Source organism: Prionailurus bengalensis, chromosome X, assembly GCF_016509475.1.
Source record: "Prionailurus bengalensis isolate Pbe53 chromosome X, Fcat_Pben_1.1_paternal_pri, whole genome shotgun sequence".
Taxonomy (NCBI): Eukaryota; Metazoa; Chordata; class Mammalia; order Carnivora; family Felidae; genus Prionailurus; species Prionailurus bengalensis.
Genome location: NC_057361.1, coordinates 95,624,964 through 95,651,464, shown reverse-complemented (window position 1 = coordinate 95,651,464; position 26,501 = coordinate 95,624,964). Strand labels below are relative to the sequence as shown.

General features: G+C 64.2%; 1 long non-coding RNA gene across 1 annotated transcript in view; it reads right to left on the bottom strand.

Annotated features, from left to right (window-relative positions):
• The window catches only part of LOC122477851, a 47,648-nt gene extending 21,510 nt beyond the window's left edge, over positions 1–26,138 (bottom strand). The window contains exon 1 of the long non-coding RNA XR_006295771.1: positions 25,929–26,138. This is a non-coding gene — a long non-coding RNA (uncharacterized LOC122477851). The remainder of the gene's footprint in view (positions 1–25,928) is intronic.
• Between the last annotated feature and the right edge of the window lie 363 nt (positions 26,139–26,501).

The window sequence follows — 26,501 nt, the reverse complement described above, 5'->3', positions numbered from 1 at the left end:
TCGGGCGCGTGGACAGCTCTCCCAAACAGAGACACACCCCCCACCGTCCCTCCACATCCCCTCCCCCCCCCCCCCCCCCGCCCCTCACGCACGTCCCCGGTACCTTCAAGGGCGCCCACCCCGGCAACTCTGACAGAGGGTGTGCACACGCGCCCGGGTCCGCTCGGCCCACAAGGACATCGTCCTCGGGAGTCACCCCATCCAGGCCCCCTTTCCCCACTGGCTGGCGACGGCAGGCCAGCGAAACCCTGCTCGTCGGCCTCGGGGCCAGCGTGACCCACTTCCTGTCCTCGGGGTGGGTACCCCAGACGGCAAGCAGGGCGCTCCCTCCGCGGTTCCGGAGACCCAAACCTCTGCAGGCGCACCAGGTGGCGCCGGGGCCCGGAGGGCACGCGGACACCTCCGGCGCTCTCGGACAAGGTGCGGGGGACACGGAGGGCTGGAAGGTCCGGGAGCTCCACACCGTGCCCCTGGGGTTGGGGTTCCAGGAACGCGTGAGCCGGCACACCCTCCCGGTGTACGAAAGCGGGCGAGCAGACACCACGTCTCGCCCCTCCCGGGCCTCACCCCGCCCCTCCCCCCCCCAACACATTCTGGAAGGCGACATGTGTGAGGACAAGGGGCAACAGGCTGCCTTCAGCATTCGCAGGGGGCAGTGTCCGGCGGGAGGATGGACAGCAGGGTGTGGTGGGGGGGGGGGCGTGAGGGGGGTGGTACAGACGTGCGTGGATGCCTGTGGACGAGCGTGGAGGGGAAGGCACGACCCGCCCCGGTCAGGGCTTGTGGGGACAGCAGAGGTCTCCACCTAAGGTCTGCCCCCCGGGATCCAGAGCGTCAGCCTCCTCGGTGGCACGGGCAGACGAGTGCCTGAGTGCTGGCGCCGGTGGCCAAAGCGGGACCGGACCCGCTATCCCACGGTGCCTGGCCCTGTGAACGGGCAGGCGGGCTGGCTGTCCACAGCGGTCCCTCGATGACCAGCTGTGAAGCAAGAGTGACATCCGGCCGCAGATGTCAACGGCCATTCCTCCCCGTTGCCCCGAACGCTCCCGTGCGACGTTGGACAGGGTGGCCCGGAAAGCTCAAGTGCGCCAACGCAGGGTCCTCGGCGGACGGCTCTGCCGAGGATCGAGTGCGCGATCCAGAATTGGGTCCGGGACCGAGACCTGAGTGCGTGATCGGTGGTGGGGCCAGGCCTCCGCCAGAGAGGGTGAAGCCCCGGGGGGGATGGCACCGCGGCTGCCGGGTCTGTGCCAGACAACCGCTTCTCGCGCCCAGATCTGCTATTGAGGGGCGGGGCAGGGGGTTGGCGGAGAAGGAGAAGGAGGCGCTGGTGTTGGTGGCGGCGGTTGCCGCGGCTGCTTCGGCGGCGGCGGCGGCGGCAGCGGCGCGGCGGCTAAGACCGCTGCCACCGCCTCCCCCTTCCACTTCCACTTCCACTTTCACTTTCACTTTCACTCACCCCATGGTGGGCACGTCCCTTCTGGACTCTGCTGCACCAGGGAGCCACCTCCACCTCTCCCGACAACCGCCCCCCCCCCAACCCCAGGCACCCCGAGAACGACTCAAAGCCCCTGGACAATGGGTGGCCGGGCCCCACACCTGATCCTCAGAATGGAACACAAGGACAGCACGGTCCCGACTTCTGCCCCCCACCGAGTGGCAGCACCCCTCCAACTGCCCCCGCAGGTCTAAGGCCCGGTTTCCAGGCTCCTCTCCGCCCCCCACCCCAGGCCGGGCCACACAGGGACCCCGCTGCTAGGGCAAGGGTCACGCGGCCCAATGCTCTCCCAGGCCAGAGTCCCAGCGCCCCTGGCCCGGTGGCTTCTCCTGGCCCGTTTGTTCGCTTGGTGCTCCTGGCCCTTTCGGGGCGGCCTCTTCCCCTCCAGTCCCGCCCAGACATGGCGGCCACCAGCGGCTCTTGTCAAGAGCCGTGGCTGCCCGTGCCCGCCCCACAGGGCAGCGGGACCTGGCGCTCTGTTCCGCTACCCGTCTCTGGAGCCTCCCGGGTCGCCTGCCTGCGGCAGCTCGGCACCTCGGGGCAGTCGGGGGGTTGGAGGGAGGACCCCGTTCTCTGCCGCCTGGGACTCCCCACTTCGCTCGCAGGGAAGCCACGGCGCGGGGCTCGCGGGAAAGCGAACGAGTTCCGCTTGATGGCAGTGTTGCACCACGGATGCCCACGCGCCCTTCCCCCCAGGCCCTCTCCCTCCGCCCTTTGCGGAAGAAAAAAAGGCCGGGCCCAGTCCACCCGGGCTCCAACATGGCGGCGCCCACGGCTCCGCCACTCTGCGCGGGGCCCCTCCCCGCGTCGGACGCTCCGTGGAGCAAGCGCAGCCTCGTCCCCTCTGGCTGCTGCACTTAGCCGGCTCTCGGCTCTCGGCTCTCGGGACCGGAAAGCCAGGGCGAGCGAGGGGCATCGAGGCTCCCCGCGGTGGCCCTGAACCTCTCCGGGGCTCCGTCGTCGGGACCCCTGCAGGTCTGCAGCAGACCTCAGGAGACACACTGGTCGTGGACCCAGAGCCCGAGCCGAGCCCACCCCACCTGGCCAGTCGGAGCCCGACGGGGCCCGTGCTCCCCGGGAGCATCGTCCGTCAGGACTCCCCGCCAGGCCAGCCCCCAGCGGGAGGCCTCTAGCGGCCGGCCGACACGAAGGCGTGAGGCGGCCGGCGGGCATGGGCCGGGGGCTGGGGGTCGACACTGGCGTCCACCTCCCGCGGGTCGACGACGGACGCGTCCCGCGGGCCTGGCCCGTCACCCACGGGGCGCCCCCGCGACTCAGGCGTGGACTGCAGCCTGGAGCCGCACCACAGTCGCCAAAGCGGCCTCGTGCCTGCCCCAGGCTCCGTCCCTGGACAGCTCCCACGGGAGCCAAGGCCAGCGCGCGGGCGACACCCAGCTGTGCCCACAAGCTCCGGGACCCGCGCCTCTCCTGGCACGGCCGGACGAGGCCAACCAACGGTCTTCTTTCCTGTCAACCGGCTCCCGTCCTCTCCTATGGTGAACACCTGACCTGTATCATAGCGAGGGTACCCTGACGCCCCAGCCCGCCTCCCATTAGACGGCAGAAGAACCAGGTGCGCGCCTGCGCACGCACACGGACACGCACGCGTAATCACACACACACACACACACACACACACACACACACACACCACGAACACGCTGGCAAACACACACTCGGCGGCAAACACCCTGAAACCCCATCGCCAAAACCCACACTCGCACACGCGAGCACACACACTCACACACGCATGGCCTAAACCCTCCACCCCCCTCCCCCCCCCACCCGCCACCCCCACCCCCACCCCCCCCCCCACCCCGGGGAGAAAAAGGGAGATCACAGCCGGAGGTCATCCTTTTCCTCCTCGGGAGAAGGCCCACCCACTCCACAGCAAGTGCCTCTACAGGTCAATGATGGATGTGTGCTTTTACCCCAGTCTGGGTGCCCAAGGGCAGAAAGGGACTCCTGACAACCACCCAGACCCGAGGCACCAGACTGATCCAACTTCAACCCTCGGGGAACACTTTCACCTTCTGCCCTGCAAACAGGACCCGCTTCTTCTCCCAAGCGTCCGGCCCCAGAGGCCCAGCGCCTCATTCTTCCTAGGCCAGCGGGTGGATGTATTGGGTCCCAGCCGTGCACAGCAGCGCCGAGCCCCCTCCCCGCACCCCCAGCCCCCTCGCCACAACCTCCCGTGCCCAACCACGCATCCTCCACCTCGGAAGGGCCCTGGCGGTCCCTTCCCACGCTTCAGTTCAAGGAACCCTGGCGAATCACACCCTGGTGGACACAAACCCTGTGCACGTGGGAGACTCAGGCCTGGAGGAGGGCTGGTGCTGGCGGGAGGGGACAGAGAACCCACGCTGCAGGCGCTCTATTGTTGGCACTTGGAGCCAAGCGTCCCGCCAAGGGACACGCGCTCCCGGAGCCAGCTTGGCACCCCGCCTGGTGGGACGAGGTCCGATCGCTGGGTCCGGGCAGGGGCACACGCACGCATGCACGCTGGCCTCCGGGGCCTACGCGAAGGGTGCTACAGCTGCGGGGGGTCTCGGGAAGGGTAGGGAAAGGAAGAAGGGTAGGAAAGGGAAGAAGCGGAGGGGAGGGGAGGGGAGGGGAGGGGAGGGGTGCCCACCGCCCCTCCCGAAGGGGCCCGTGTCCGCACGGTCTCACCTGAGGCGCGCGCGCGCTGCGCGGTCCTCAAGTCCAAACGGACATTCCGGACACTCTGGGCTGCCCGGACTTCCGAGCAGGCTCACAGACACTTAGTTGGCCCTGCAGACCGGCTGGACACCCAGCGTCTCCATTCTCCACCATCTCCTACCCACCCTGCCGAGGGCTTCCGTTCTGACCACAAAGCAAAGACACGCACAGGCAGGAGCCACGCAAGACCCCAAAGGACACAGAGAGATGAGCAGCAAGGGGAAGGAAGGACCCGGTTCCTAGAGAGGCGAGCCGCCCTGAACGTCGGGGTTGGGTCCACGTCAAGGGAGGGTCACCCGGGTGCCCCCTGACTCGGGTGGGTCGGGCTCGGGCGCGTGGACAGCTCTCCCAAACAGAGACACACCCCCCACCGTCCCTCCACATCCCCTCCCCCCCCCCCCCCCCCCGCCCCTCACGCACGTCCCCGGTACCTTCAAGGGCGCCCACCCCGGCAACTCTGACAGAGGGTGTGCACACGCGCCCGGGTCCGCTCGGCCCACAAGGACATCGTCCTCGGGAGTCACCCCATCCAGGCCCCCTTTCCCCACTGGCTGGCGACGGCAGGCCAGCGAAACCCTGCTCGTCGGCCTCGGGGCCAGCGTGACCCACTTCCTGTCCTCGGGGTGGGTACCCCAGACGGCAAGCAGGGCGCTCCCTCCGCGGTTCCGGAGACCCAAACCTCTGCAGGCGCACCAGGTGGCGCCGGGGCCCGGAGGGCACGCGGACACCTCCGGCGCTCTCGGACAAGGTGCGGGGGACACGGAGGGCTGGAAGGTCCGGGAGCTCCACACCGTGCCCCTGGGGTTGGGGTTCCAGGAACGCGTGAGCCGGCACACCCTCCCGGTGTACGAAAGCGGGCGAGCAGACACCACGTCTCGCCCCTCCCGGGCCTCACCCCGCCCCTCCCCCCCCCAACACATTCTGGAAGGCGACATGTGTGAGGACAAGGGGCAACAGGCTGCCTTCAGCATTCGCAGGGGGCAGTGTCCGGCGGGAGGATGGACAGCAGGGTGTGGTGGGGGGGGGGCGTGAGGGGGGTGGTACAGACGTGCGTGGATGCCTGTGGACGAGCGTGGAGGGGAAGGCACGACCCGCCCCGGTCAGGGCTTGTGGGGACAGCAGAGGTCTCCACCTAAGGTCTGCCCCCCGGGATCCAGAGCGTCAGCCTCCTCGGTGGCACGGGCAGACGAGTGCCTGAGTGCTGGCGCCGGTGGCCAAAGCGGGACCGGACCCGCTATCCCACGGTGCCTGGCCCTGTGAACGGGCAGGCGGGCTGGCTGTCCACAGCGGTCCCTCGATGACCAGCTGTGAAGCAAGAGTGACATCCGGCCGCAGATGTCAACGGCCATTCCTCCCCGTTGCCCCGAACGCTCCCGTGCGACGTTGGACAGGGTGGCCCGGAAAGCTCAAGTGCGCCAACGCAGGGTCCTCGGCGGACGGCTCTGCCGAGGATCGAGTGCGCGATCCAGAATTGGGTCCGGGACCGAGACCTGAGTGCGTGATCGGTGGTGGGGCCAGGCCTCCGCCAGAGAGGGTGAAGCCCCGGGGGGGATGGCACCGCGGCTGCCGGGTCTGTGCCAGACAACCGCTTCTCGCGCCCAGATCTGCTATTGAGGGGCGGGGCAGGGGGTTGGCGGAGAAGGAGAAGGAGGCGCTGGTGTTGGTGGCGGCGGTTGCCGCGGCTGCTTCGGCGGCGGCGGCGGCGGCAGCGGCGCGGCGGCTAAGACCGCTGCCACCGCCTCCCCCTTCCACTTCCACTTCCACTTTCACTTTCACTTTCACTCACCCCATGGTGGGCACGTCCCTTCTGGACTCTGCTGCACCAGGGAGCCACCTCCACCTCTCCCGACAACCGCCCCCCCCCCAACCCCAGGCACCCCGAGAACGACTCAAAGCCCCTGGACAATGGGTGGCCGGGCCCCACACCTGATCCTCAGAATGGAACACAAGGACAGCACGGTCCCGACTTCTGCCCCCCACCGAGTGGCAGCACCCCTCCAACTGCCCCCGCAGGTCTAAGGCCCGGTTTCCAGGCTCCTCTCCGCCCCCCACCCCAGGCCGGGCCACACAGGGACCCCGCTGCTAGGGCAAGGGTCACGCGGCCCAATGCTCTCCCAGGCCAGAGTCCCAGCGCCCCTGGCCCGGTGGCTTCTCCTGGCCCGTTTGTTCGCTTGGTGCTCCTGGCCCTTTCGGGGCGGCCTCTTCCCCTCCAGTCCCGCCCAGACATGGCGGCCACCAGCGGCTCTTGTCAAGAGCCGTGGCTGCCCGTGCCCGCCCCACAGGGCAGCGGGACCTGGCGCTCTGTTCCGCTACCCGTCTCTGGAGCCTCCCGGGTCGCCTGCCTGCGGCAGCTCGGCACCTCGGGGCAGTCGGGGGGTTGGAGGGAGGACCCCGTTCTCTGCCGCCTGGGACTCCCCACTTCGCTCGCAGGGAAGCCACGGCGCGGGGCTCGCGGGAAAGCGAACGAGTTCCGCTTGATGGCAGTGTTGCACCACGGATGCCCACGCGCCCTTCCCCCCAGGCCCTCTCCCTCCGCCCTTTGCGGAAGAAAAAAAGGCCGGGCCCAGTCCACCCGGGCTCCAACATGGCGGCGCCCACGGCTCCGCCACTCTGCGCGGGGCCCCTCCCCGCGTCGGACGCTCCGTGGAGCAAGCGCAGCCTCGTCCCCTCTGGCTGCTGCACTTAGCCGGCTCTCGGCTCTCGGCTCTCGGGACCGGAAAGCCAGGGCGAGCGAGGGGCATCGAGGCTCCCCGCGGTGGCCCTGAACCTCTCCGGGGCTCCGTCGTCGGGACCCCTGCAGGTCTGCAGCAGACCTCAGGAGACACACTGGTCGTGGACCCAGAGCCCGAGCCGAGCCCACCCCACCTGGCCAGTCGGAGCCCGACGGGGCCCGTGCTCCCCGGGAGCATCGTCCGTCAGGACTCCCCGCCAGGCCAGCCCCCAGCGGGAGGCCTCTAGCGGCCGGCCGACACGAAGGCGTGAGGCGGCCGGCGGGCATGGGCCGGGGGCTGGGGGTCGACACTGGCGTCCACCTCCCGCGGGTCGACGACGGACGCGTCCCGCGGGCCTGGCCCGTCACCCACGGGGCGCCCCCGCGACTCAGGCGTGGACTGCAGCCTGGAGCCGCACCACAGTCGCCAAAGCGGCCTCGTGCCTGCCCCAGGCTCCGTCCCTGGACAGCTCCCACGGGAGCCAAGGCCAGCGCGCGGGCGACACCCAGCTGTGCCCACAAGCTCCGGGACCCGCGCCTCTCCTGGCACGGCCGGACGAGGCCAACCAACGGTCTTCTTTCCTGTCAACCGGCTCCCGTCCTCTCCTATGGTGAACACCTGACCTGTATCATAGCGAGGGTACCCTGACGCCCCAGCCCGCCTCCCATTAGACGGCAGAAGAACCAGGTGCGCGCCTGCGCACGCACACGGACACGCACGCGTAATCACACACACACACACACACACACACACACACACACACACACCACGAACACGCTGGCAAACACACACTCGGCGGCAAACACCCTGAAACCCCATCGCCAAAACCCACACTCGCACACGCGAGCACACACACTCACACACGCATGGCCTAAACCCTCCACCCCCCTCCCCCCCCCACCCGCCACCCCCACCCCCACCCCCCCCCCCACCCCGGGGAGAAAAAGGGAGATCACAGCCGGAGGTCATCCTTTTCCTCCTCGGGAGAAGGCCCACCCACTCCACAGCAAGTGCCTCTACAGGTCAATGATGGATGTGTGCTTTTACCCCAGTCTGGGTGCCCAAGGGCAGAAAGGGACTCCTGACAACCACCCAGACCCGAGGCACCAGACTGATCCAACTTCAACCCTCGGGGAACACTTTCACCTTCTGCCCTGCAAACAGGACCCGCTTCTTCTCCCAAGCGTCCGGCCCCAGAGGCCCAGCGCCTCATTCTTCCTAGGCCAGCGGGTGGATGTATTGGGTCCCAGCCGTGCACAGCAGCGCCGAGCCCCCTCCCCGCACCCCCAGCCCCCTCGCCACAACCTCCCGTGCCCAACCACGCATCCTCCACCTCGGAAGGGCCCTGGCGGTCCCTTCCCACGCTTCAGTTCAAGGAACCCTGGCGAATCACACCCTGGTGGACACAAACCCTGTGCACGTGGGAGACTCAGGCCTGGAGGAGGGCTGGTGCTGGCGGGAGGGGACAGAGAACCCACGCTGCAGGCGCTCTATTGTTGGCACTTGGAGCCAAGCGTCCCGCCAAGGGACACGCGCTCCCGGAGCCAGCTTGGCACCCCGCCTGGTGGGACGAGGTCCGATCGCTGGGTCCGGGCAGGGGCACACGCACGCATGCACGCTGGCCTCCGGGGCCTACGCGAAGGGTGCTACAGCTGCGGGGGGTCTCGGGAAGGGTAGGGAAAGGAAGAAGGGTAGGAAAGGGAAGAAGCGGAGGGGAGGGGAGGGGAGGGGAGGGGAGGGGTGCCCACCGCCCCTCCCGAAGGGGCCCGTGTCCGCACGGTCTCACCTGAGGCGCGCGCGCGCTGCGCGGTCCTCAAGTCCAAACGGACATTCCGGACACTCTGGGCTGCCCGGACTTCCGAGCAGGCTCACAGACACTTAGTTGGCCCTGCAGACCGGCTGGACACCCAGCGTCTCCATTCTCCACCATCTCCTACCCACCCTGCCGAGGGCTTCCGTTCTGACCACAAAGCAAAGACACGCACAGGCAGGAGCCACGCAAGACCCCAAAGGACACAGAGAGATGAGCAGCAAGGGGAAGGAAGGACCCGGTTCCTAGAGAGGCGAGCCGCCCTGAACGTCGGGGTTGGGTCCACGTCAAGGGAGGGTCACCCGGGTGCCCCCTGACTCGGGTGGGTCGGGCTCGGGCGCGTGGACAGCTCTCCCAAACAGAGACACACCCCCCACCGTCCCTCCACATCCCCTCCCCCCCCCCCCCCCGCCCCTCACGCACGTCCCCGGTACCTTCAAGGGCGCCCACCCCGGCAACTCTGACAGAGGGTGTGCACACGCGCCCGGGTCCGCTCGGCCCACAAGGACATCGTCCTCGGGAGTCACCCCATCCAGGCCCCCTTTCCCCACTGGCTGGCGACGGCAGGCCAGCGAAACCCTGCTCGTCGGCCTCGGGGCCAGCGTGACCCACTTCCTGTCCTCGGGGTGGGTACCCCAGACGGCAAGCAGGGCGCTCCCTCCGCGGTTCCGGAGACCCAAACCTCTGCAGGCGCACCAGGTGGCGCCGGGGCCCGGAGGGCACGCGGACACCTCCGGCGCTCTCGGACAAGGTGCGGGGGACACGGAGGGCTGGAAGGTCCGGGAGCTCCACACCGTGCCCCTGGGGTTGGGGTTCCAGGAACGCGTGAGCCGGCACACCCTCCCGGTGTACGAAAGCGGGCGAGCAGACACCACGTCTCGCCCCTCCCGGGCCTCACCCCGCCCCTCCCCCCCCCAACACATTCTGGAAGGCGACATGTGTGAGGACAAGGGGCAACAGGCTGCCTTCAGCATTCGCAGGGGGCAGTGTCCGGCGGGAGGATGGACAGCAGGGTGTGGTGGGGGGGGGGCGTGAGGGGGGTGGTACAGACGTGCGTGGATGCCTGTGGACGAGCGTGGAGGGGAAGGCACGACCCGCCCCGGTCAGGGCTTGTGGGGACAGCAGAGGTCTCCACCTAAGGTCTGCCCCCCGGGATCCAGAGCGTCAGCCTCCTCGGTGGCACGGGCAGACGAGTGCCTGAGTGCTGGCGCCGGTGGCCAAAGCGGGACCGGACCCGCTATCCCACGGTGCCTGGCCCTGTGAACGGGCAGGCGGGCTGGCTGTCCACAGCGGTCCCTCGATGACCAGCTGTGAAGCAAGAGTGACATCCGGCCGCAGATGTCAACGGCCATTCCTCCCCGTTGCCCCGAACGCTCCCGTGCGACGTTGGACAGGGTGGCCCGGAAAGCTCAAGTGCGCCAACGCAGGGTCCTCGGCGGACGGCTCTGCCGAGGATCGAGTGCGCGATCCAGAATTGGGTCCGGGACCGAGACCTGAGTGCGTGATCGGTGGTGGGGCCAGGCCTCCGCCAGAGAGGGTGAAGCCCCGGGGGGGATGGCACCGCGGCTGCCGGGTCTGTGCCAGACAACCGCTTCTCGCGCCCAGATCTGCTATTGAGGGGCGGGGCAGGGGGTTGGCGGAGAAGGAGAAGGAGGCGCTGGTGTTGGTGGCGGCGGTTGCCGCGGCTGCTTCGGCGGCGGCGGCGGCGGCAGCGGCGCGGCGGCTAAGACCGCTGCCACCGCCTCCCCCTTCCACTTCCACTTCCACTTTCACTTTCACTTTCACTCACCCCATGGTGGGCACGTCCCTTCTGGACTCTGCTGCACCAGGGAGCCACCTCCACCTCTCCCGACAACCGCCCCCCCCCCAACCCCAGGCACCCCGAGAACGACTCAAAGCCCCTGGACAATGGGTGGCCGGGCCCCACACCTGATCCTCAGAATGGAACACAAGGACAGCACGGTCCCGACTTCTGCCCCCCACCGAGTGGCAGCACCCCTCCAACTGCCCCCGCAGGTCTAAGGCCCGGTTTCCAGGCTCCTCTCCGCCCCCCACCCCAGGCCGGGCCACACAGGGACCCCGCTGCTAGGGCAAGGGTCACGCGGCCCAATGCTCTCCCAGGCCAGAGTCCCAGCGCCCCTGGCCCGGTGGCTTCTCCTGGCCCGTTTGTTCGCTTGGTGCTCCTGGCCCTTTCGGGGCGGCCTCTTCCCCTCCAGTCCCGCCCAGACATGGCGGCCACCAGCGGCTCTTGTCAAGAGCCGTGGCTGCCCGTGCCCGCCCCACAGGGCAGCGGGACCTGGCGCTCTGTTCCGCTACCCGTCTCTGGAGCCTCCCGGGTCGCCTGCCTGCGGCAGCTCGGCACCTCGGGGCAGTCGGGGGGTTGGAGGGAGGACCCCGTTCTCTGCCGCCTGGGACTCCCCACTTCGCTCGCAGGGAAGCCACGGCGCGGGGCTCGCGGGAAAGCGAACGAGTTCCGCTTGATGGCAGTGTTGCACCACGGATGCCCACGCGCCCTTCCCCCCAGGCCCTCTCCCTCCGCCCTTTGCGGAAGAAAAAAAGGCCGGGCCCAGTCCACCCGGGCTCCAACATGGCGGCGCCCACGGCTCCGCCACTCTGCGCGGGGCCCCTCCCCGCGTCGGACGCTCCGTGGAGCAAGCGCAGCCTCGTCCCCTCTGGCTGCTGCACTTAGCCGGCTCTCGGCTCTCGGCTCTCGGGACCGGAAAGCCAGGGCGAGCGAGGGGCATCGAGGCTCCCCGCGGTGGCCCTGAACCTCTCCGGGGCTCCGTCGTCGGGACCCCTGCAGGTCTGCAGCAGACCTCAGGAGACACACTGGTCGTGGACCCAGAGCCCGAGCCGAGCCCACCCCACCTGGCCAGTCGGAGCCCGACGGGGCCCGTGCTCCCCGGGAGCATCGTCCGTCAGGACTCCCCGCCAGGCCAGCCCCCAGCGGGAGGCCTCTAGCGGCCGGCCGACACGAAGGCGTGAGGCGGCCGGCGGGCATGGGCCGGGGGCTGGGGGTCGACACTGGCGTCCACCTCCCGCGGGTCGACGACGGACGCGTCCCGCGGGCCTGGCCCGTCACCCACGGGGCGCCCCCGCGACTCAGGCGTGGACTGCAGCCTGGAGCCGCACCACAGTCGCCAAAGCGGCCTCGTGCCTGCCCCAGGCTCCGTCCCTGGACAGCTCCCACGGGAGCCAAGGCCAGCGCGCGGGCGACACCCAGCTGTGCCCACAAGCTCCGGGACCCGCGCCTCTCCTGGCACGGCCGGACGAGGCCAACCAACGGTCTTCTTTCCTGTCAACCGGCTCCCGTCCTCTCCTATGGTGAACACCTGACCTGTATCATAGCGAGGGTACCCTGACGCCCCAGCCCGCCTCCCATTAGACGGCAGAAGAACCAGGTGCGCGCCTGCGCACGCACACGGACACGCACGCGTAATCACACACACACACACACACACACACACACACACACACACACACCACGAACACGCTGGCAAACACACACTCGGCGGCAAACACCCTGAAACCCCATCGCCAAAACCCACACTCGCACACGCGAGCACACACACTCACACACGCATGGCCTAAACCCTCCACCCCCCTCCCCCCCCCACCCGCCACCCCCACCCCCACCCCCCCCCCCACCCCGGGGAGAAAAAGGGAGATCACAGCCGGAGGTCATCCTTTTCCTCCTCGGGAGAAGGCCCACCCACTCCACAGCAAGTGCCTCTACAGGTCAATGATGGATGTGTGCTTTTACCCCAGTCTGGGTGCCCAAGGGCAGAAAGGGACTCCTGACAACCACCCAGACCCGAGGCACCAGACTGATCCAACTTCAACCCTCGGGGAACACTTTCACCTTCTGCCCTGCAAACAGGACCCGCTTCTTCTCCCAAGCGTCCGGCCCCAGAGGCCCAGCGCCTCATTCTTCCTAGGCCAGCGGGTGGATGTATTGGGTCCCAGCCGTGCACAGCAGCGCCGAGCCCCCTCCCCGCACCCCCAGCCCCCTCGCCACAACCTCCCGTGCCCAACCACGCATCCTCCACCTCGGAAGGGCCCTGGCGGTCCCTTCCCACGCTTCAGTTCAAGGAACCCTGGCGAATCACACCCTGGTGGACACAAACCCTGTGCACGTGGGAGACTCAGGCCTGGAGGAGGGCTGGTGCTGGCGGGAGGGGACAGAGAACCCACGCTGCAGGCGCTCTATTGTTGGCACTTGGAGCCAAGCGTCCCGCCAAGGGACACGCGCTCCCGGAGCCAGCTTGGCACCCCGCCTGGTGGGACGAGGTCCGATCGCTGGGTCCGGGCAGGGGCACACGCACGCATGCACGCTGGCCTCCGGGGCCTACGCGAAGGGTGCTACAGCTGCGGGGGGTCTCGGGAAGGGTAGGGAAAGGAAGAAGGGTAGGAAAGGGAAGAAGCGGAGGGGAGGGGAGGGGAGGGGAGGGGAGGGGTGCCCACCGCCCCTCCCGAAGGGGCCCGTGTCCGCACGGTCTCACCTGAGGCGCGCGCGCGCTGCGCGGTCCTCAAGTCCAAACGGACATTCCGGACACTCTGGGCTGCCCGGACTTCCGAGCAGGCTCACAGACACTTAGTTGGCCCTGCAGACCGGCTGGACACCCAGCGTCTCCATTCTCCACCATCTCCTACCCACCCTGCCGAGGGCTTCCGTTCTGACCACAAAGCAAAGACACGCACAGGCAGGAGCCACGCAAGACCCCAAAGGACACAGAGAGATGAGCAGCAAGGGGAAGGAAGGACCCGGTTCCTAGAGAGGCGAGCCGCCCTGAACGTCGGGGTTGGGTCCACGTCAAGGGAGGGTCACCCGGGTGCCCCCTGACTCGGGTGGGTCGGGCTCGGGCGCGTGGACAGCTCTCCCAAACAGAGACACACCCCCCACCGTCCCTCCACATCCCCTCCCCCCCCCCCCCCGCCCCTCACGCACGTCCCCGGTACCTTCAAGGGCGCCCACCCCGGCAACTCTGACAGAGGGTGTGCACACGCGCCCGGGTCCGCTCGGCCCACAAGGACATCGTCCTCGGGAGTCACCCCATCCAGGCCCCCTTTCCCCACTGGCTGGCGACGGCAGGCCAGCGAAACCCTGCTCGTCGGCCTCGGGGCCAGCGTGACCCACTTCCTGTCCTCGGGGTGGGTACCCCAGACGGCAAGCAGGGCGCTCCCTCCGCGGTTCCGGAGACCCAAACCTCTGCAGGCGCACCAGGTGGCGCCGGGGCCCGGAGGGCACGCGGACACCTCCGGCGCTCTCGGACAAGGTGCGGGGGACACGGAGGGCTGGAAGGTCCGGGAGCTCCACACCGTGCCCCTGGGGTTGGGGTTCCAGGAACGCGTGAGCCGGCACACCCTCCCGGTGTACGAAAGCGGGCGAGCAGACACCACGTCTCGCCCCTCCCGGGCCTCACCCCGCCCCTCCCCCCCCCAACACATTCTGGAAGGCGACATGTGTGAGGACAAGGGGCAACAGGCTGCCTTCAGCATTCGCAGGGGGCAGTGTCCGGCGGGAGGATGGACAGCAGGGTGTGGTGGGGGGGGGGGCGTGAGGGGGGTGGTACAGACGTGCGTGGATGCCTGTGGACGAGCGTGGAGGGGAAGGCACGACCCGCCCCGGTCAGGGCTTGTGGGGACAGCAGAGGTCTCCACCTAAGGTCTGCCCCCCGGGATCCAGAGCGTCAGCCTCCTCGGTGGCACGGGCAGACGAGTGCCTGAGTGCTGGCGCCGGTGGCCAAAGCGGGACCGGACCCGCTATCCCACGGTGCCTGGCCCTGTGAACGGGCAGGCGGGCTGGCTGTCCACAGCGGTCCCTCGATGACCAGCTGTGAAGCAAGAGTGACATCCGGCCGCAGATGTCAACGGCCATTCCTCCCCGTTGCCCCGAACGCTCCCGTGCGACGTTGGACAGGGTGGCCCGGAAAGCTCAAGTGCGCCAACGCAGGGTCCTCGGCGGACGGCTCTGCCGAGGATCGAGTGCGCGATCCAGAATTGGGTCCGGGACCGAGACCTGAGTGCGTGATCGGTGGTGGGGCCAGGCCTCCGCCAGAGAGGGTGAAGCCCCGGGGGGGATGGCACCGCGGCTGCCGGGTCTGTGCCAGACAACCGCTTCTCGCGCCCAGATCTGCTATTGAGGGGCGGGGCAGGGGGTTGGCGGAGAAGGAGAAGGAGGCGCTGGTGTTGGTGGCGGCGGTTGCCGCGGCTGCTTCGGCGGCGGCGGCGGCGGCGGCAGCGGCGCGGCGGCTAAGACCGCTGCCACCGCCTCCCCCTTCCACTTCCACTTCCACTTTCACTTTCACTTTCACTCACCCCATGGTGGGCACGTCCCTTCTGGACTCTGCTGCACCAGGGAGCCACCTCCACCTCTCCCGACAACCGCCCCCCCCCCAACCCCAGGCACCCCGAGAACGACTCAAAGCCCCTGGACAATGGGTGGCCGGGCCCCACACCTGATCCTCAGAATGGAACACAAGGACAGCACGGTCCCGACTTCTGCCCCCCACCGAGTGGCAGCACCCCTCCAACTGCCCCCGCAGGTCTAAGGCCCGGTTTCCAGGCTCCTCTCCGCCCCCCACCCCAGGCCGGGCCACACAGGGACCCCGCTGCTAGGGCAAGGGTCACGCGGCCCAATGCTCTCCCAGGCCAGAGTCCCAGCGCCCCTGGCCCGGTGGCTTCTCCTGGCCCGTTTGTTCGCTTGGTGCTCCTGGCCCTTTCGGGGCGGCCTCTTCCCCTCCAGTCCCGCCCAGACATGGCGGCCACCAGCGGCTCTTGTCAAGAGCCGTGGCTGCCCGTGCCCGCCCCACAGGGCAGCGGGACCTGGCGCTCTGTTCCGCTACCCGTCTCTGGAGCCTCCCGGGTCGCCTGCCTGCGGCAGCTCGGCACCTCGGGGCAGTCGGGGGGTTGGAGGGAGGACCCCGTTCTCTGCCGCCTGGGACTCCCCACTTCGCTCGCAGGGAAGCCACGGCGCGGGGCTCGCGGGAAAGCGAACGAGTTCCGCTTGATGGCAGTGTTGCACCACGGATGCCCACGCGCCCTTCCCCCCAGGCCCTCTCCCTCCGCCCTTTGCGGAAGAAAAAAAGGCCGGGCCCAGTCCACCCGGGCTCCAACATGGCGGCGCCCACGGCTCCGCCACTCTGCGCGGGGCCCCTCCCCGCGTCGGACGCTCCGTGGAGCAAGCGCAGCCTCGTCCCCTCTGGCTGCTGCACTTAGCCGGCTCTCGGCTCTCGGCTCTCGGGACCGGAAAGCCAGGGCGAGCGAGGGGCATCGAGGCTCCCCGCGGTGGCCCTGAACCTCTCCGGGGCTCCGTCGTCGGGACCCCTGCAGGTCTGCAGCAGACCTCAGGAGACACACTGGTCGTGGACCCAGAGCCCGAGCCGAGCCCACCCCACCTGGCCAGTCGGAGCCCGACGGGGCCCGTGCTCCCCGGGAGCATCGTCCGTCAGGACTCCCCGCCAGGCCAGCCCCCAGCGGGAGGCCTCTAGCGGCCGGCCGACACGAAGGCGTGAGGCGGCCGGCGGGCATGGGCCGGGGGCTGGGGGTCGACACTGGCGTCCACCTCCCGCGGGTCGACGACGGACGCGTCCCGCGGGCCTGGCCCGTCACCCACGGGGCGCCCCCGCGACTCAGGCGTGGACTGCAGCCTGGAGCCGCACCACAGTCGCCAAAGCGGCCTCGTGCCTGCCCCAGGCTCCGTCCCTGGACAGCTCCCACGGGAGCCAAGGCCAGCGCGCGGGCGACACCCAGCTGTGCCCACAAGCTCCGGGACCCGCGCCTCTCCTGGCACGGCCGGACGAGGCCAACCAACGGTCTTCTTTCCTGTCAACCGGCTCCCGTCCTCTCCTATGGTGAACACCTGACCTGTATCATAGCGAGGGTACCCTGACGCCCCAGCCCGCCTCCCATTAGACGGCAGAAGAACCAGGTGCGCGCCTGCGCACGCACACGGACACGCACGCGTAATCACACACACACACACACACACACACACACACACACACCACGAACACGCTGGCAAACACACACTCGGCGGCAAACACCCTGAAACCCCATCGCCAAAACCCACACTCGCACACGCGAGCACACACACTCACACACGCATGGCCTAAACCCTCCACCCCCCTCCCCCCCCCACCCGCCACCCCCACCCCCACCCCCCCCCCCACCCCGGGGAGAAAAAGGGAGATCACAGCCGGAGGTCATCCTTTTCCTCCTCGGGAGAAGGCCCACCCACTCCACAGCAAGTGCCTCTACAGGTCAATGATGGATGTGTGCTTTTACCCCAGTCTGGGTGCCCAAGGGCAGAAAGGGACTCCTGACAACCACCCAGACCCGAGGCACCAGACTGATCCAACTTCAACCCTCGGGGAACACTTTCACCTTCTGCCCTGCAAACAGGACCCGCTTCTTCTCCCAAGCGTCCGGCCCCAGAGGCCCAGCGCCTCATTCTTCCTAGGCCAGCGGGTGGATGTATTGGGTCCCAGCCGTGCACAGCAGCGCCGAGCCCCCTCCCCGCACCCCCAGCCCCCTCGCCACAACCTCCCGTGCCCAACCACGCATCCTCCACCTCGGAAGGGCCCTGGCGGTCCCTTCCCACGCTTCAGTTCAAGGAACCCTGGCGAATCACACCCTGGTGGACACAAACCCTGTGCACGTGGGAGACTCAGGCCTGGAGGAGGGCTGGTGCTGGCGGGAGGGGACAGAGAACCCACGCTGCAGGCGCTCTATTGTTGGCACTTGGAGCCAAGCGTCCCGCCAAGGGACACGCGCTCCCGGAGCCAGCTTGGCACCCCGCCTGGTGGGACGAGGTCCGATCGCTGGGTCCGGGCAGGGGCACACGCACGCATGCACGCTGGCCTCCGGGGCCTACGCGAAGGGTGCTACAGCTGCGGGGGGTCTCGGGAAGGGTAGGGAAAGGAAGAAGGGTAGGAAAGGGAAGAAGCGGAGGGGAGGGGAGGGGAGGGGAGGGGAGGGGTGCCCACCGCCCCTCCCGAAGGGGCCCGTGTCCGCACGGTCTCACCTGAGGCGCGCGCGCGCTGCGCGGTCCTCAAGTCCAAACGGACATTCCGGACACTCTGGGCTGCCCGGACTTCCGAGCAGGCTCACAGACACTTAGTTGGCCCTGCAGACCGGCTGGACACCCAGCGTCTCCATTCTCCACCATCTCCTACCCACCCTGCCGAGGGCTTCCGTTCTGACCACAAAGCAAAGACACGCACAGGCAGGAGCCACGCAAGACCCCAAAGGACACAGAGAGATGAGCAGCAAGGGGAAGGAAGGACCCGGTTCCTAGAGAGGCGAGCCGCCCTGAACGTCGGGGTTGGGTCCACGTCAAGGGAGGGTCACCCGGGTGCCCCCTGACTCGGGTGGGTCGGGCTCGGGCGCGTGGACAGCTCTCCCAAACAGAGACACACCCCCCACCGTCCCTCCACATCCCCTCCCCCCCCCCCGCCCCTCACGCACGTCCCCGGTACCTTCAAGGGCGCCCACCCCGGCAACTCTGACAGAGGGTGTGCACACGCGCCCGGGTCCGCTCGGCCCACAAGGACATCGTCCTCGGGAGTCACCCCATCCAGGCCCCCTTTCCCCACTGGCTGGCGACGGCAGGCCAGCGAAACCCTGCTCGTCGGCCTCGGGGCCAGCGTGACCCACTTCCTGTCCTCGGGGTGGGTACCCCAGACGGCAAGCAGGGCGCTCCCTCCGCGGTTCCGGAGACCCAAACCTCTGCAGGCGCACCAGGTGGCGCCGGGGCCCGGAGGGCACGCGGACACCTCCGGCGCTCTCGGACAAGGTGCGGGGGACACGGAGGGCTGGAAGGTCCGGGAGCTCCACACCGTGCCCCTGGGGTTGGGGTTCCAGGAACGCGTGAGCCGGCACACCCTCCCGGTGTACGAAAGCGGGCGAGCAGACACCACGTCTCGCCCCTCCCGGGCCTCACCCCGCCCCTCCCCCCCCCAACACATTCTGGAAGGCGACATGTGTGAGGACAAGGGGCAACAGGCTGCCTTCAGCATTCGCAGGGGGCAGTGTCCGGCGGGAGGATGGACAGCAGGGTGTGGTGGGGGGGGGGCGTGAGGGGGGTGGTACAGACGTGCGTGGATGCCTGTGGACGAGCGTGGAGGGGAAGGCACGACCCGCCCCGGTCAGGGCTTGTGGGGACAGCAGAGGTCTCCACCTAAGGTCTGCCCCCCGGGATCCAGAGCGTCAGCCTCCTCGGTGGCACGGGCAGACGAGTGCCTGAGTGCTGGCGCCGGTGGCCAAAGCGGGACCGGACCCGCTATCCCACGGTGCCTGGCCCTGTGAACGGGCAGGCGGGCTGGCTGTCCACAGCGGTCCCTCGATGACCAGCTGTGAAGCAAGAGTGACATCCGGCCGCAGATGTCAACGGCCATTCCTCCCCGTTGCCCCGAACGCTCCCGTGCGACGTTGGACAGGGTGGCCCGGAAAGCTCAAGTGCGCCAACGCAGGGTCCTCGGCGGACGGCTCTGCCGAGGATCGAGTGCGCGATCCAGAATTGGGTCCGGGACCGAGACCTGAGTGCGTGATCGGTGGTGGGGCCAGGCCTCCGCCAGAGAGGGTGAAGCCCCGGGGGGGATGGCACCGCGGCTGCCGGGTCTGTGCCAGACAACCGCTTCTCGCGCCCAGATCTGCTATTGAGGGGCGGGGCAGGGGGTTGGCGGAGAAGGAGAAGGAGGCGCTGGTGTTGGTGGCGGCGGTTGCCGCGGCTGCTTCGGCGGCGGCGGCGGCGGCAGCGGCGCGGCGGCTAAGACCGCTGCCACCGCCTCCCCCTTCCACTTCCACTTTCACTTTCACTTTCACTTTCACTCACCCCATGGTGGGCACGTCCCTTCTGGACTCTGCTGCACCAGGGAGCCACCTCCACCTCTCCCGACAACCGCCCCCCCCCCAACCCCAGGCACCCCGAGAACGACTCAAAGCCCCTGGACAATGGGTGGCCGGGCCCCACACCTGATCCTCAGAATGGAACACAAGGACAGCACGGTCCCGACTTCTGCCCCCCACCGAGTGGCAGCACCCCTCCAACTGCCCCCGCAGGTCTAAGGCCCGGTTTCCAGGCTCCTCTCCGCCCCCCACCCCAGGCCGGGCCACACAGGGACCCCGCTGCTAGGGCAAGGGTCACGCGGCCCAATGCTCTCCCAGGCCAGAGTCCCAGTGCCCCTGGCCCGGTGGCTTCTCCTGGCCCGTTTGTTCGCTTGGTGCTCCTGGCCCTTTCGGGGCGGCCTCTTCCCCTCCAGTCCCGCCCAGACATGGCGGCCACCAGCGGCTCTTGTCAAGAGCTGTGGCTGCCAGTTCCCAACCCACAGGGCGGTGGGAGTTGGCGCTTTGTCTTGCTACTCGTCTCTGGAGCCTCCTGGGTTGCTTGGTTGCGGGAGCTCTGCACCTCAGGGCAGTTGGGCGTTTGCAGGGAGCAACTGCATTGTGACTGCCGCCTGGGACTTCCCCCTTTGCTAGCAGGGAAGATAAGAAGAGGTGCTCACGGTATTGCCAATGATATCCACTTGATGGCAGTATTGCACCACGAATGCCCACGCGCCCTTCCCCCCAGGTCCTCTTACCCTCCGCCCTTTTTGGTGGAAAAAAAGGTTAGGCCATGTCCACCCGGGCTCCAACATGGAGGCGCTCATGGCTCCACCCGTCTGCGCGGAACCCCTCCCCGCGTCGGACGCTCCGTGGAGCAAGCGCAGCCTCGTCCCCTCTGGCTGCTGCAATTTACTGGCTCTCGGCTCTCGGCTTTTGGGACCGGAAAGCCAGGGCGAGCGAGGCGCATCGAGGCTCCCCGTGGTGTCCCTGCTGTCTCCAGGGCTTCGTCGTCGGGATCCCTGGAGGTCTGCAGGGGACCTCAGGAAACACAGTGGTCGTGGAACCCAGAGCCCGAGCCGAGCCCACCCCACCTGGCCAGTCGGAGCCCGACGGGGCCCATGGTCCCAGGGAGCTTAGTCCGTCAGGACTCCCCGCCAGGCCAGCTCCCACCTGGAGGCCTTTAGCGGCTGGCCGACACGAAGGTGTGAGGCGGTCGGCGGGCACGCGCTGGGGGCTGGGGGTCGACCCTGGCGTCCACCTCTCGGGCATAGACGATGGACGCGTCCCCCGGACCTGGCCCGTCACCCATGGGTCGCCCCTGCGATTCAGGCGTGGACTGCAGCCTGGAGCGGCACCACAGTCCCCAAAGGGGCCTTGTGCCTGCCCCTGGCTCTGTCCCTGGACAGCTCCCACGGGAACCAAGGCCAGCGCGCGGGCGACACCCAGCTCTGCCCACGTGCTCTGGGACCCGTGTCTGTTCTGGCACGGCCGGACGAGGCCAACCAACAGTCTTCTTTCCTGTCAATAGGCTCCCATCCTCTCCTATAGTGAACACCTGACCTATGTCATAGGAAGGGCACCCTGACACCCCAGCCCTGCCTCCCCCAATCCCACGTTATAGGGCAAAAGAACCAGGTGCGCGCCTACGCGTGCTCACGCGTGCACAGACACGCATACACACACCATCCACTGGTCATGGACCCATACTCTGGGCCACCCCTGTCCAGCCATTCAGTGCCCGACGGGGGCACACGCTCACCCGGGGGTCCTCGGTCAGGACTCCCGACAGGCCAGTCTGACGTGACCCCGAAGCCTCTAGCAGCCAGACGCTAAGGTCTGCGCTGGCCCCCGGGCAGGAGCCGTGCGGTCAACGCTAGCGTCCGCTTCCCGCGGCTAGAGGACGGACGGGTCCGAGGACCTGGCCCTTCACCCCCGGGGCACCCCCGCGATTCAGGCGCGGACGGTGGCACCCAGGGGTCACTGGGGAGGGCGGCCTGGAGCCGCACCACAGACGCCAAAGCGGCCTCACCCTTGCCCCAGGCTCCATCTCTGGACAGCTCCCACAGGAGCCAAGGCCAGGCATGGGCAGCACCCAGGGGTGCCCACGCTCTCCATGACCCGTGCCTTTTCTGGCAGGGCGGTAACAAGGCCAACGCACAGGGCCGGTGTTCTTTCTCTGGTAAATCACTTCCAACCCAACTGGGTCTCTGTCAAGTCCCGTGAAGGTCTTCAGACCTAAGGAGACACGCCATAGGTAAGATAATAATGGAGTCATCTCCAGAAGCCTTCTGATAGTGTGTCATCTCAGGAGAGCATTGTAGGTCCATGGGAGTGCTTTTGAAGTGTTTACAGTGGTCTCTCAGGGATCATCTGGTTCAGATTATCATAGACACAAAGGTGACCAGTATGGGCTGAGAGTCTCTGTCTTTTTAACTTGTTTCTGGAATTTAATATAAATACTTCTCACTCCCTGTAAAACACCCTACTCTTTAGGCAAAAGAATCTGTTTCTTAAAAAAGAAAAAAATCGCAAACATTTTCTCTTACCAGTGACGTGTTTACAATAAAGCCAATAATACTACTTGAAAACAATGAACAAGAGAATGTTTTTTACTGATTAAGTTTTTTCAGTAGAAAATATATCTCTATAATTAATTCGGTTATGAAAAGGAACAGTGTTAGAAGTGTATTAAAGTTTGTTTTTTGGTGATCCTCTTGAATACAGTCTGGGCCATAGTTTACAGTTCTAAAATTCACTTGTTAGGTATTAATAAAAGTATGTACTGTCTTTCACTATGAATTTATGTAATCCCATTCTGGAGTCCTTAAATCAAAGTCTGTTGAACACCTTTCTTTTCCGAAACGGCTTGTTTAGCTCCTATTTCGTTGGTTCCAGTCTATTTCAATTTCCTCCTGTTTAGAAATTTACCTGGGAACCTCAGGCATGTAGTCTATTGTCTGTAGCTTCATAATACCCTGTTGTTAATTTTGGTGAAAAGTACACACTTAAGAACATCTAGCCACAGCGCTGGGTATGGACCACAAGTTCAACTGGTTGATGAACTCGTCACTAGCTTAATAAATAAGGTCTCAACATCATTCCCACTTAATATTAGCATTCAAAACAATTTTTTTTAAGTTTATGTATTTATTTTGTGAGCGAGCACTTATGCGCAATTGGGGAAGGGGTAGACAGAAGGAAAGGATGAGAGAGAGAGAGAGAGAGAGAGAGAGAGAGAATCCCAAGCAGGTTCTGCAATGTCAGGGCAGATCTCGATTCAGGGCTGAAACTCAAGTCATGACCTGGGCTGAATTGGGAATCTTAACCGACTAAGCCACTTAACTGCCCCTAACTTTCAAAATTTTACAGTCATAGATGGGTATGAAAAATGAGAGATTCAAAGTTTTCAGTACACCTCCAATGAGGTGTTTAAAAATGTGGTGATATTTTAATTCTTTTTATTTTAGAGAGAGAGCACAAGCAAGCGAGGGAGGGAGCATATGGGGACAAAGAGACAATCTTAAACAGATTCCATGCTTAGCACATAGGCTAACATGAGGCTCAATCCCAAGACCTGAGCCAAAATCAAGAGTTGCACACTCAAGGAACTGAGCCACTCAGGTGTCCCAAACTGTAGTAATATTTCAACTATGCAACAATGTGTATTAGGAGGCAAAACATTTGAAAGACATTGATTTATAACTTATTTTTCCCAGAACGTTACCCAGCCAATGCTCAAAAATCCCATACTCAGAGGGATATGTGAACACATTTTAACCTCTGGAAGGGGTGGTTAGATTATAGAGAATATACTATTCACCAATACTGAAAATGTTAACCAGTTTCTTGGTAATCAGGGGCATTACCAATTTTTAGAAGCCAATTTCATCAATCAACATCCAGTTAAAAATAAAAGGGGCCCCTGCTGGCTCAGTCCATTAAGTGTCTGACTTTAGCTCAGGTCATGGTATCAGGGTTCCTGAGTTCAAGCCCCACATTGGGCTCTGCACTGACAGTATGGAGCCTGCTTGGGATTCTCTCTCCCTCTCTGCCCCTCCCCTTCTTGTGCTTTCTGTGTCTCTCAAATTAAATCAAGAAACTTAAAAAAATAAAATACAAGATTTTAAGGTACCAATGATCAAGTATTACATGCTTAGGCATAAAAGTTACATGAATATGTACTCAAGGACAACTTTAAAATTCCTAAATGCTAGTAGACTTTAACAAGAGTAAGGATATACTGTATTATTGAGTAAAGACACTTAACCTCATGAACATTTCCATTCTGCATCAGTTAATTCATCAATCTATTCTAAGGAAAATCCAAGACTTTTGAATGCTTTGTTATGTTCCAGTGTTTGCAAAGGAAAATAAATAGGCAGGAATATCTTGGAGAGTTATGACAATTAACAGCCATGTTGTGTGAGAAGTAGTCTTACCACATGTGCAAATATATAGAACACAAAATCCAAGAACAGACCTGAAGTCATACAAGAATTTCATATACAATGAGGCAGCCTCCCAAATCAGTAATAGTGGTCTGCCTTGGGACAAAGGGGTAGTCATGTATAATAGGCTCTTAGTTTCACAAACCTTACAATAAAACAGTATAAACTCTACATGGAGTAAAGAACTATAAGCTGTAGAACTCCTATAAGAAATAATGGGCAGATTCCTTTATAACCCTGGAGAAGGAAAAGCCTTTTGAGTCAAAGATCCTATAAAAAAAAAAAATGGGTAAGGGCGCCTGGGTGGCTCAGTCATAATCTCCCAGTTGGTGAGGTCAGGCCCTGGGGCGGGCTCTGTGCTGACAGCTCACAGCCTGGAGCCTGCTTCGGATTCTGTCTCCCTCTCTCTCTCTGTCCCTCCCCCGTTTGCACTCTGTCTCTCTCTCTCTCTCTCAAAAATAAACATTAAAAAAATCTTTAAAATGGACAATTGTGACCATGTAAAATCTGCCATGTTAAGGAAGAAAAACCGTAATCAAAGTTAGAAAAGCATTGATAAAAAGGAAAAAAATTTCAATTCACATTAGTAGTCTTTCTAATACGTAGGGCGAGCTTCCAACTATCATTTAAGAGAAAGATTAGCAACTAGCAAATAGAAAAAGATATTAACAGTTCACAGAAACAGAAACATAAAATGCTCTTAAATACACAGAAAGACTCCTCAGACACTCATATAAGAGAAACACAAACAAAACCTAACTTCCGTATAACTTCTTACATATAATAAGTTCCCAACCAAGTCCTGCCCGATCTGCCATTTCCCGGACCTCTCTTGGATCTGAATTGTTACAAGTGGCCCCAAAGTCCCCTTTACCCATGAAATGATAACAATCCCATTGTAAACAAAGTACTGTCCTTTATACGAAAATCTCTGACCTTTCTATCACGATAGGCTTCTCTTGCCATCACAATTTGAATTTTTAAATTTTGGAAATATGGCCAAAATTCCTTCCCCCTCACTCTCCGCAACCGGAAACAAATGTGCGTGCAGCTTGCGTGCGCGCACGCACACCCCGCCCCGCCCCCACCCGCCTTAACAATGGGGCCTGAAAGTAACTAGGTTGTTTTACTTTTGGACTTTTTAAATGCACACATAATTTGTTCGCCTTACTCGTGGTTTGTATAAGCATTAAATTTTATTATCTTTACTAACCTGAAACTATTTTTTAAAAAGCTTCACTGTTTCTTTCATTAATAGAAGGCATCCTCCTTACAGATAACTCCTCTAACTTTACAAAACTGTAACTAGATGAAAACAGTGAACTACTAGCACTTCCATCAGTTGAGGAGAACCCCCTGAAAATCTAGGGGCTTTTCCCCCAACGTGGTTAAATGCACACGTGGAAATGGAGCTGTAATTTTTTTTAGGTCAAAAATTCATTACAGGAAATGTCACTTCTCTAGGGATACTTTCCGAGGAGCCCTCCATCCAAACCGACCGAGCAGAACCTCCTGGGGCCACGTAAATGGGGAAGAAGGCGAGGGGCCAGAGTAGGGACTGGGGACAAGGAATCCGCGCCCCCCCCCTACCCCCACCCCGCAGCCACCGCTGGGAAAACGCTCCCAGGCCCACCGACCAGGGAGCCCCGAGAAGGCGCTCCTGGGAGGCTCCCCCTACAGAACTTAGACGGCGGTACAATCCCGGAGCCCGCGCTCGCCCCGCCTCGGCCAGTCCCCTCCTGTCCCTCCAAGCCGGCCGGGCAGCAGCCACCGCTGGCCTACGTCGCACGCCGGGGACAGGCTGTCCACATTCTGGAGGACAGGGAAGGTCCTCGGGCCCGGAAGGGCCGCTCAAGCCCGGCCCCCCGCCCCCCGGTCCCCTCGCGCCCGAGAAGGGAAAGGAACGGCAAAGGGACGAAAGCCGAGGGACCCACCTGGCGGAGGCCGCGCGCCGTGGTGCAGTCTTGGGCCACCTCGGGGCCGCCGCACCTCTGATCCGGAATAGGCAGCCACCACTTGCCCTCAAACCTGCGCTTCACTTCATCGTTCCTGAGACTGGGTGAGGGCTGAAAATCTACCAGCCAAAGGCGTAGGAGAAATCTAGTATCTCTACTGCCGGCCCCGCCCAAGGGAGGGGTGGGACGTCCTCAGAAGATCCCAGGTGCAAGAAGGGGCGGGGCGAGGCGGGCGGGAGCAAGTCTGAGGGGGAAACCCACCTACTGCCATTTGCAAAGGAGAACCAACTTCTCCTTCGTAGGGTCCCTGCCGGCGAGAAAGTAAATGATGAATGGGCTGGTCCAATAAAGCCGAAAATGTACCGTTCCGCAGTAGCAAAACTATTTAGGAGGAAAGAAGTTTCAATACGTACACTTTCAGACGAGGTTACACGTTTGCATCATTCATACGCCTGAGGTAATGGAAACTTTAATTGCTCCCTCCCCGGGTGAGAGTCGGGATCGGAAGAGCAGGCGTTCTTTGCGCCCCATCACCTCCCGCTCTTTGCCCAG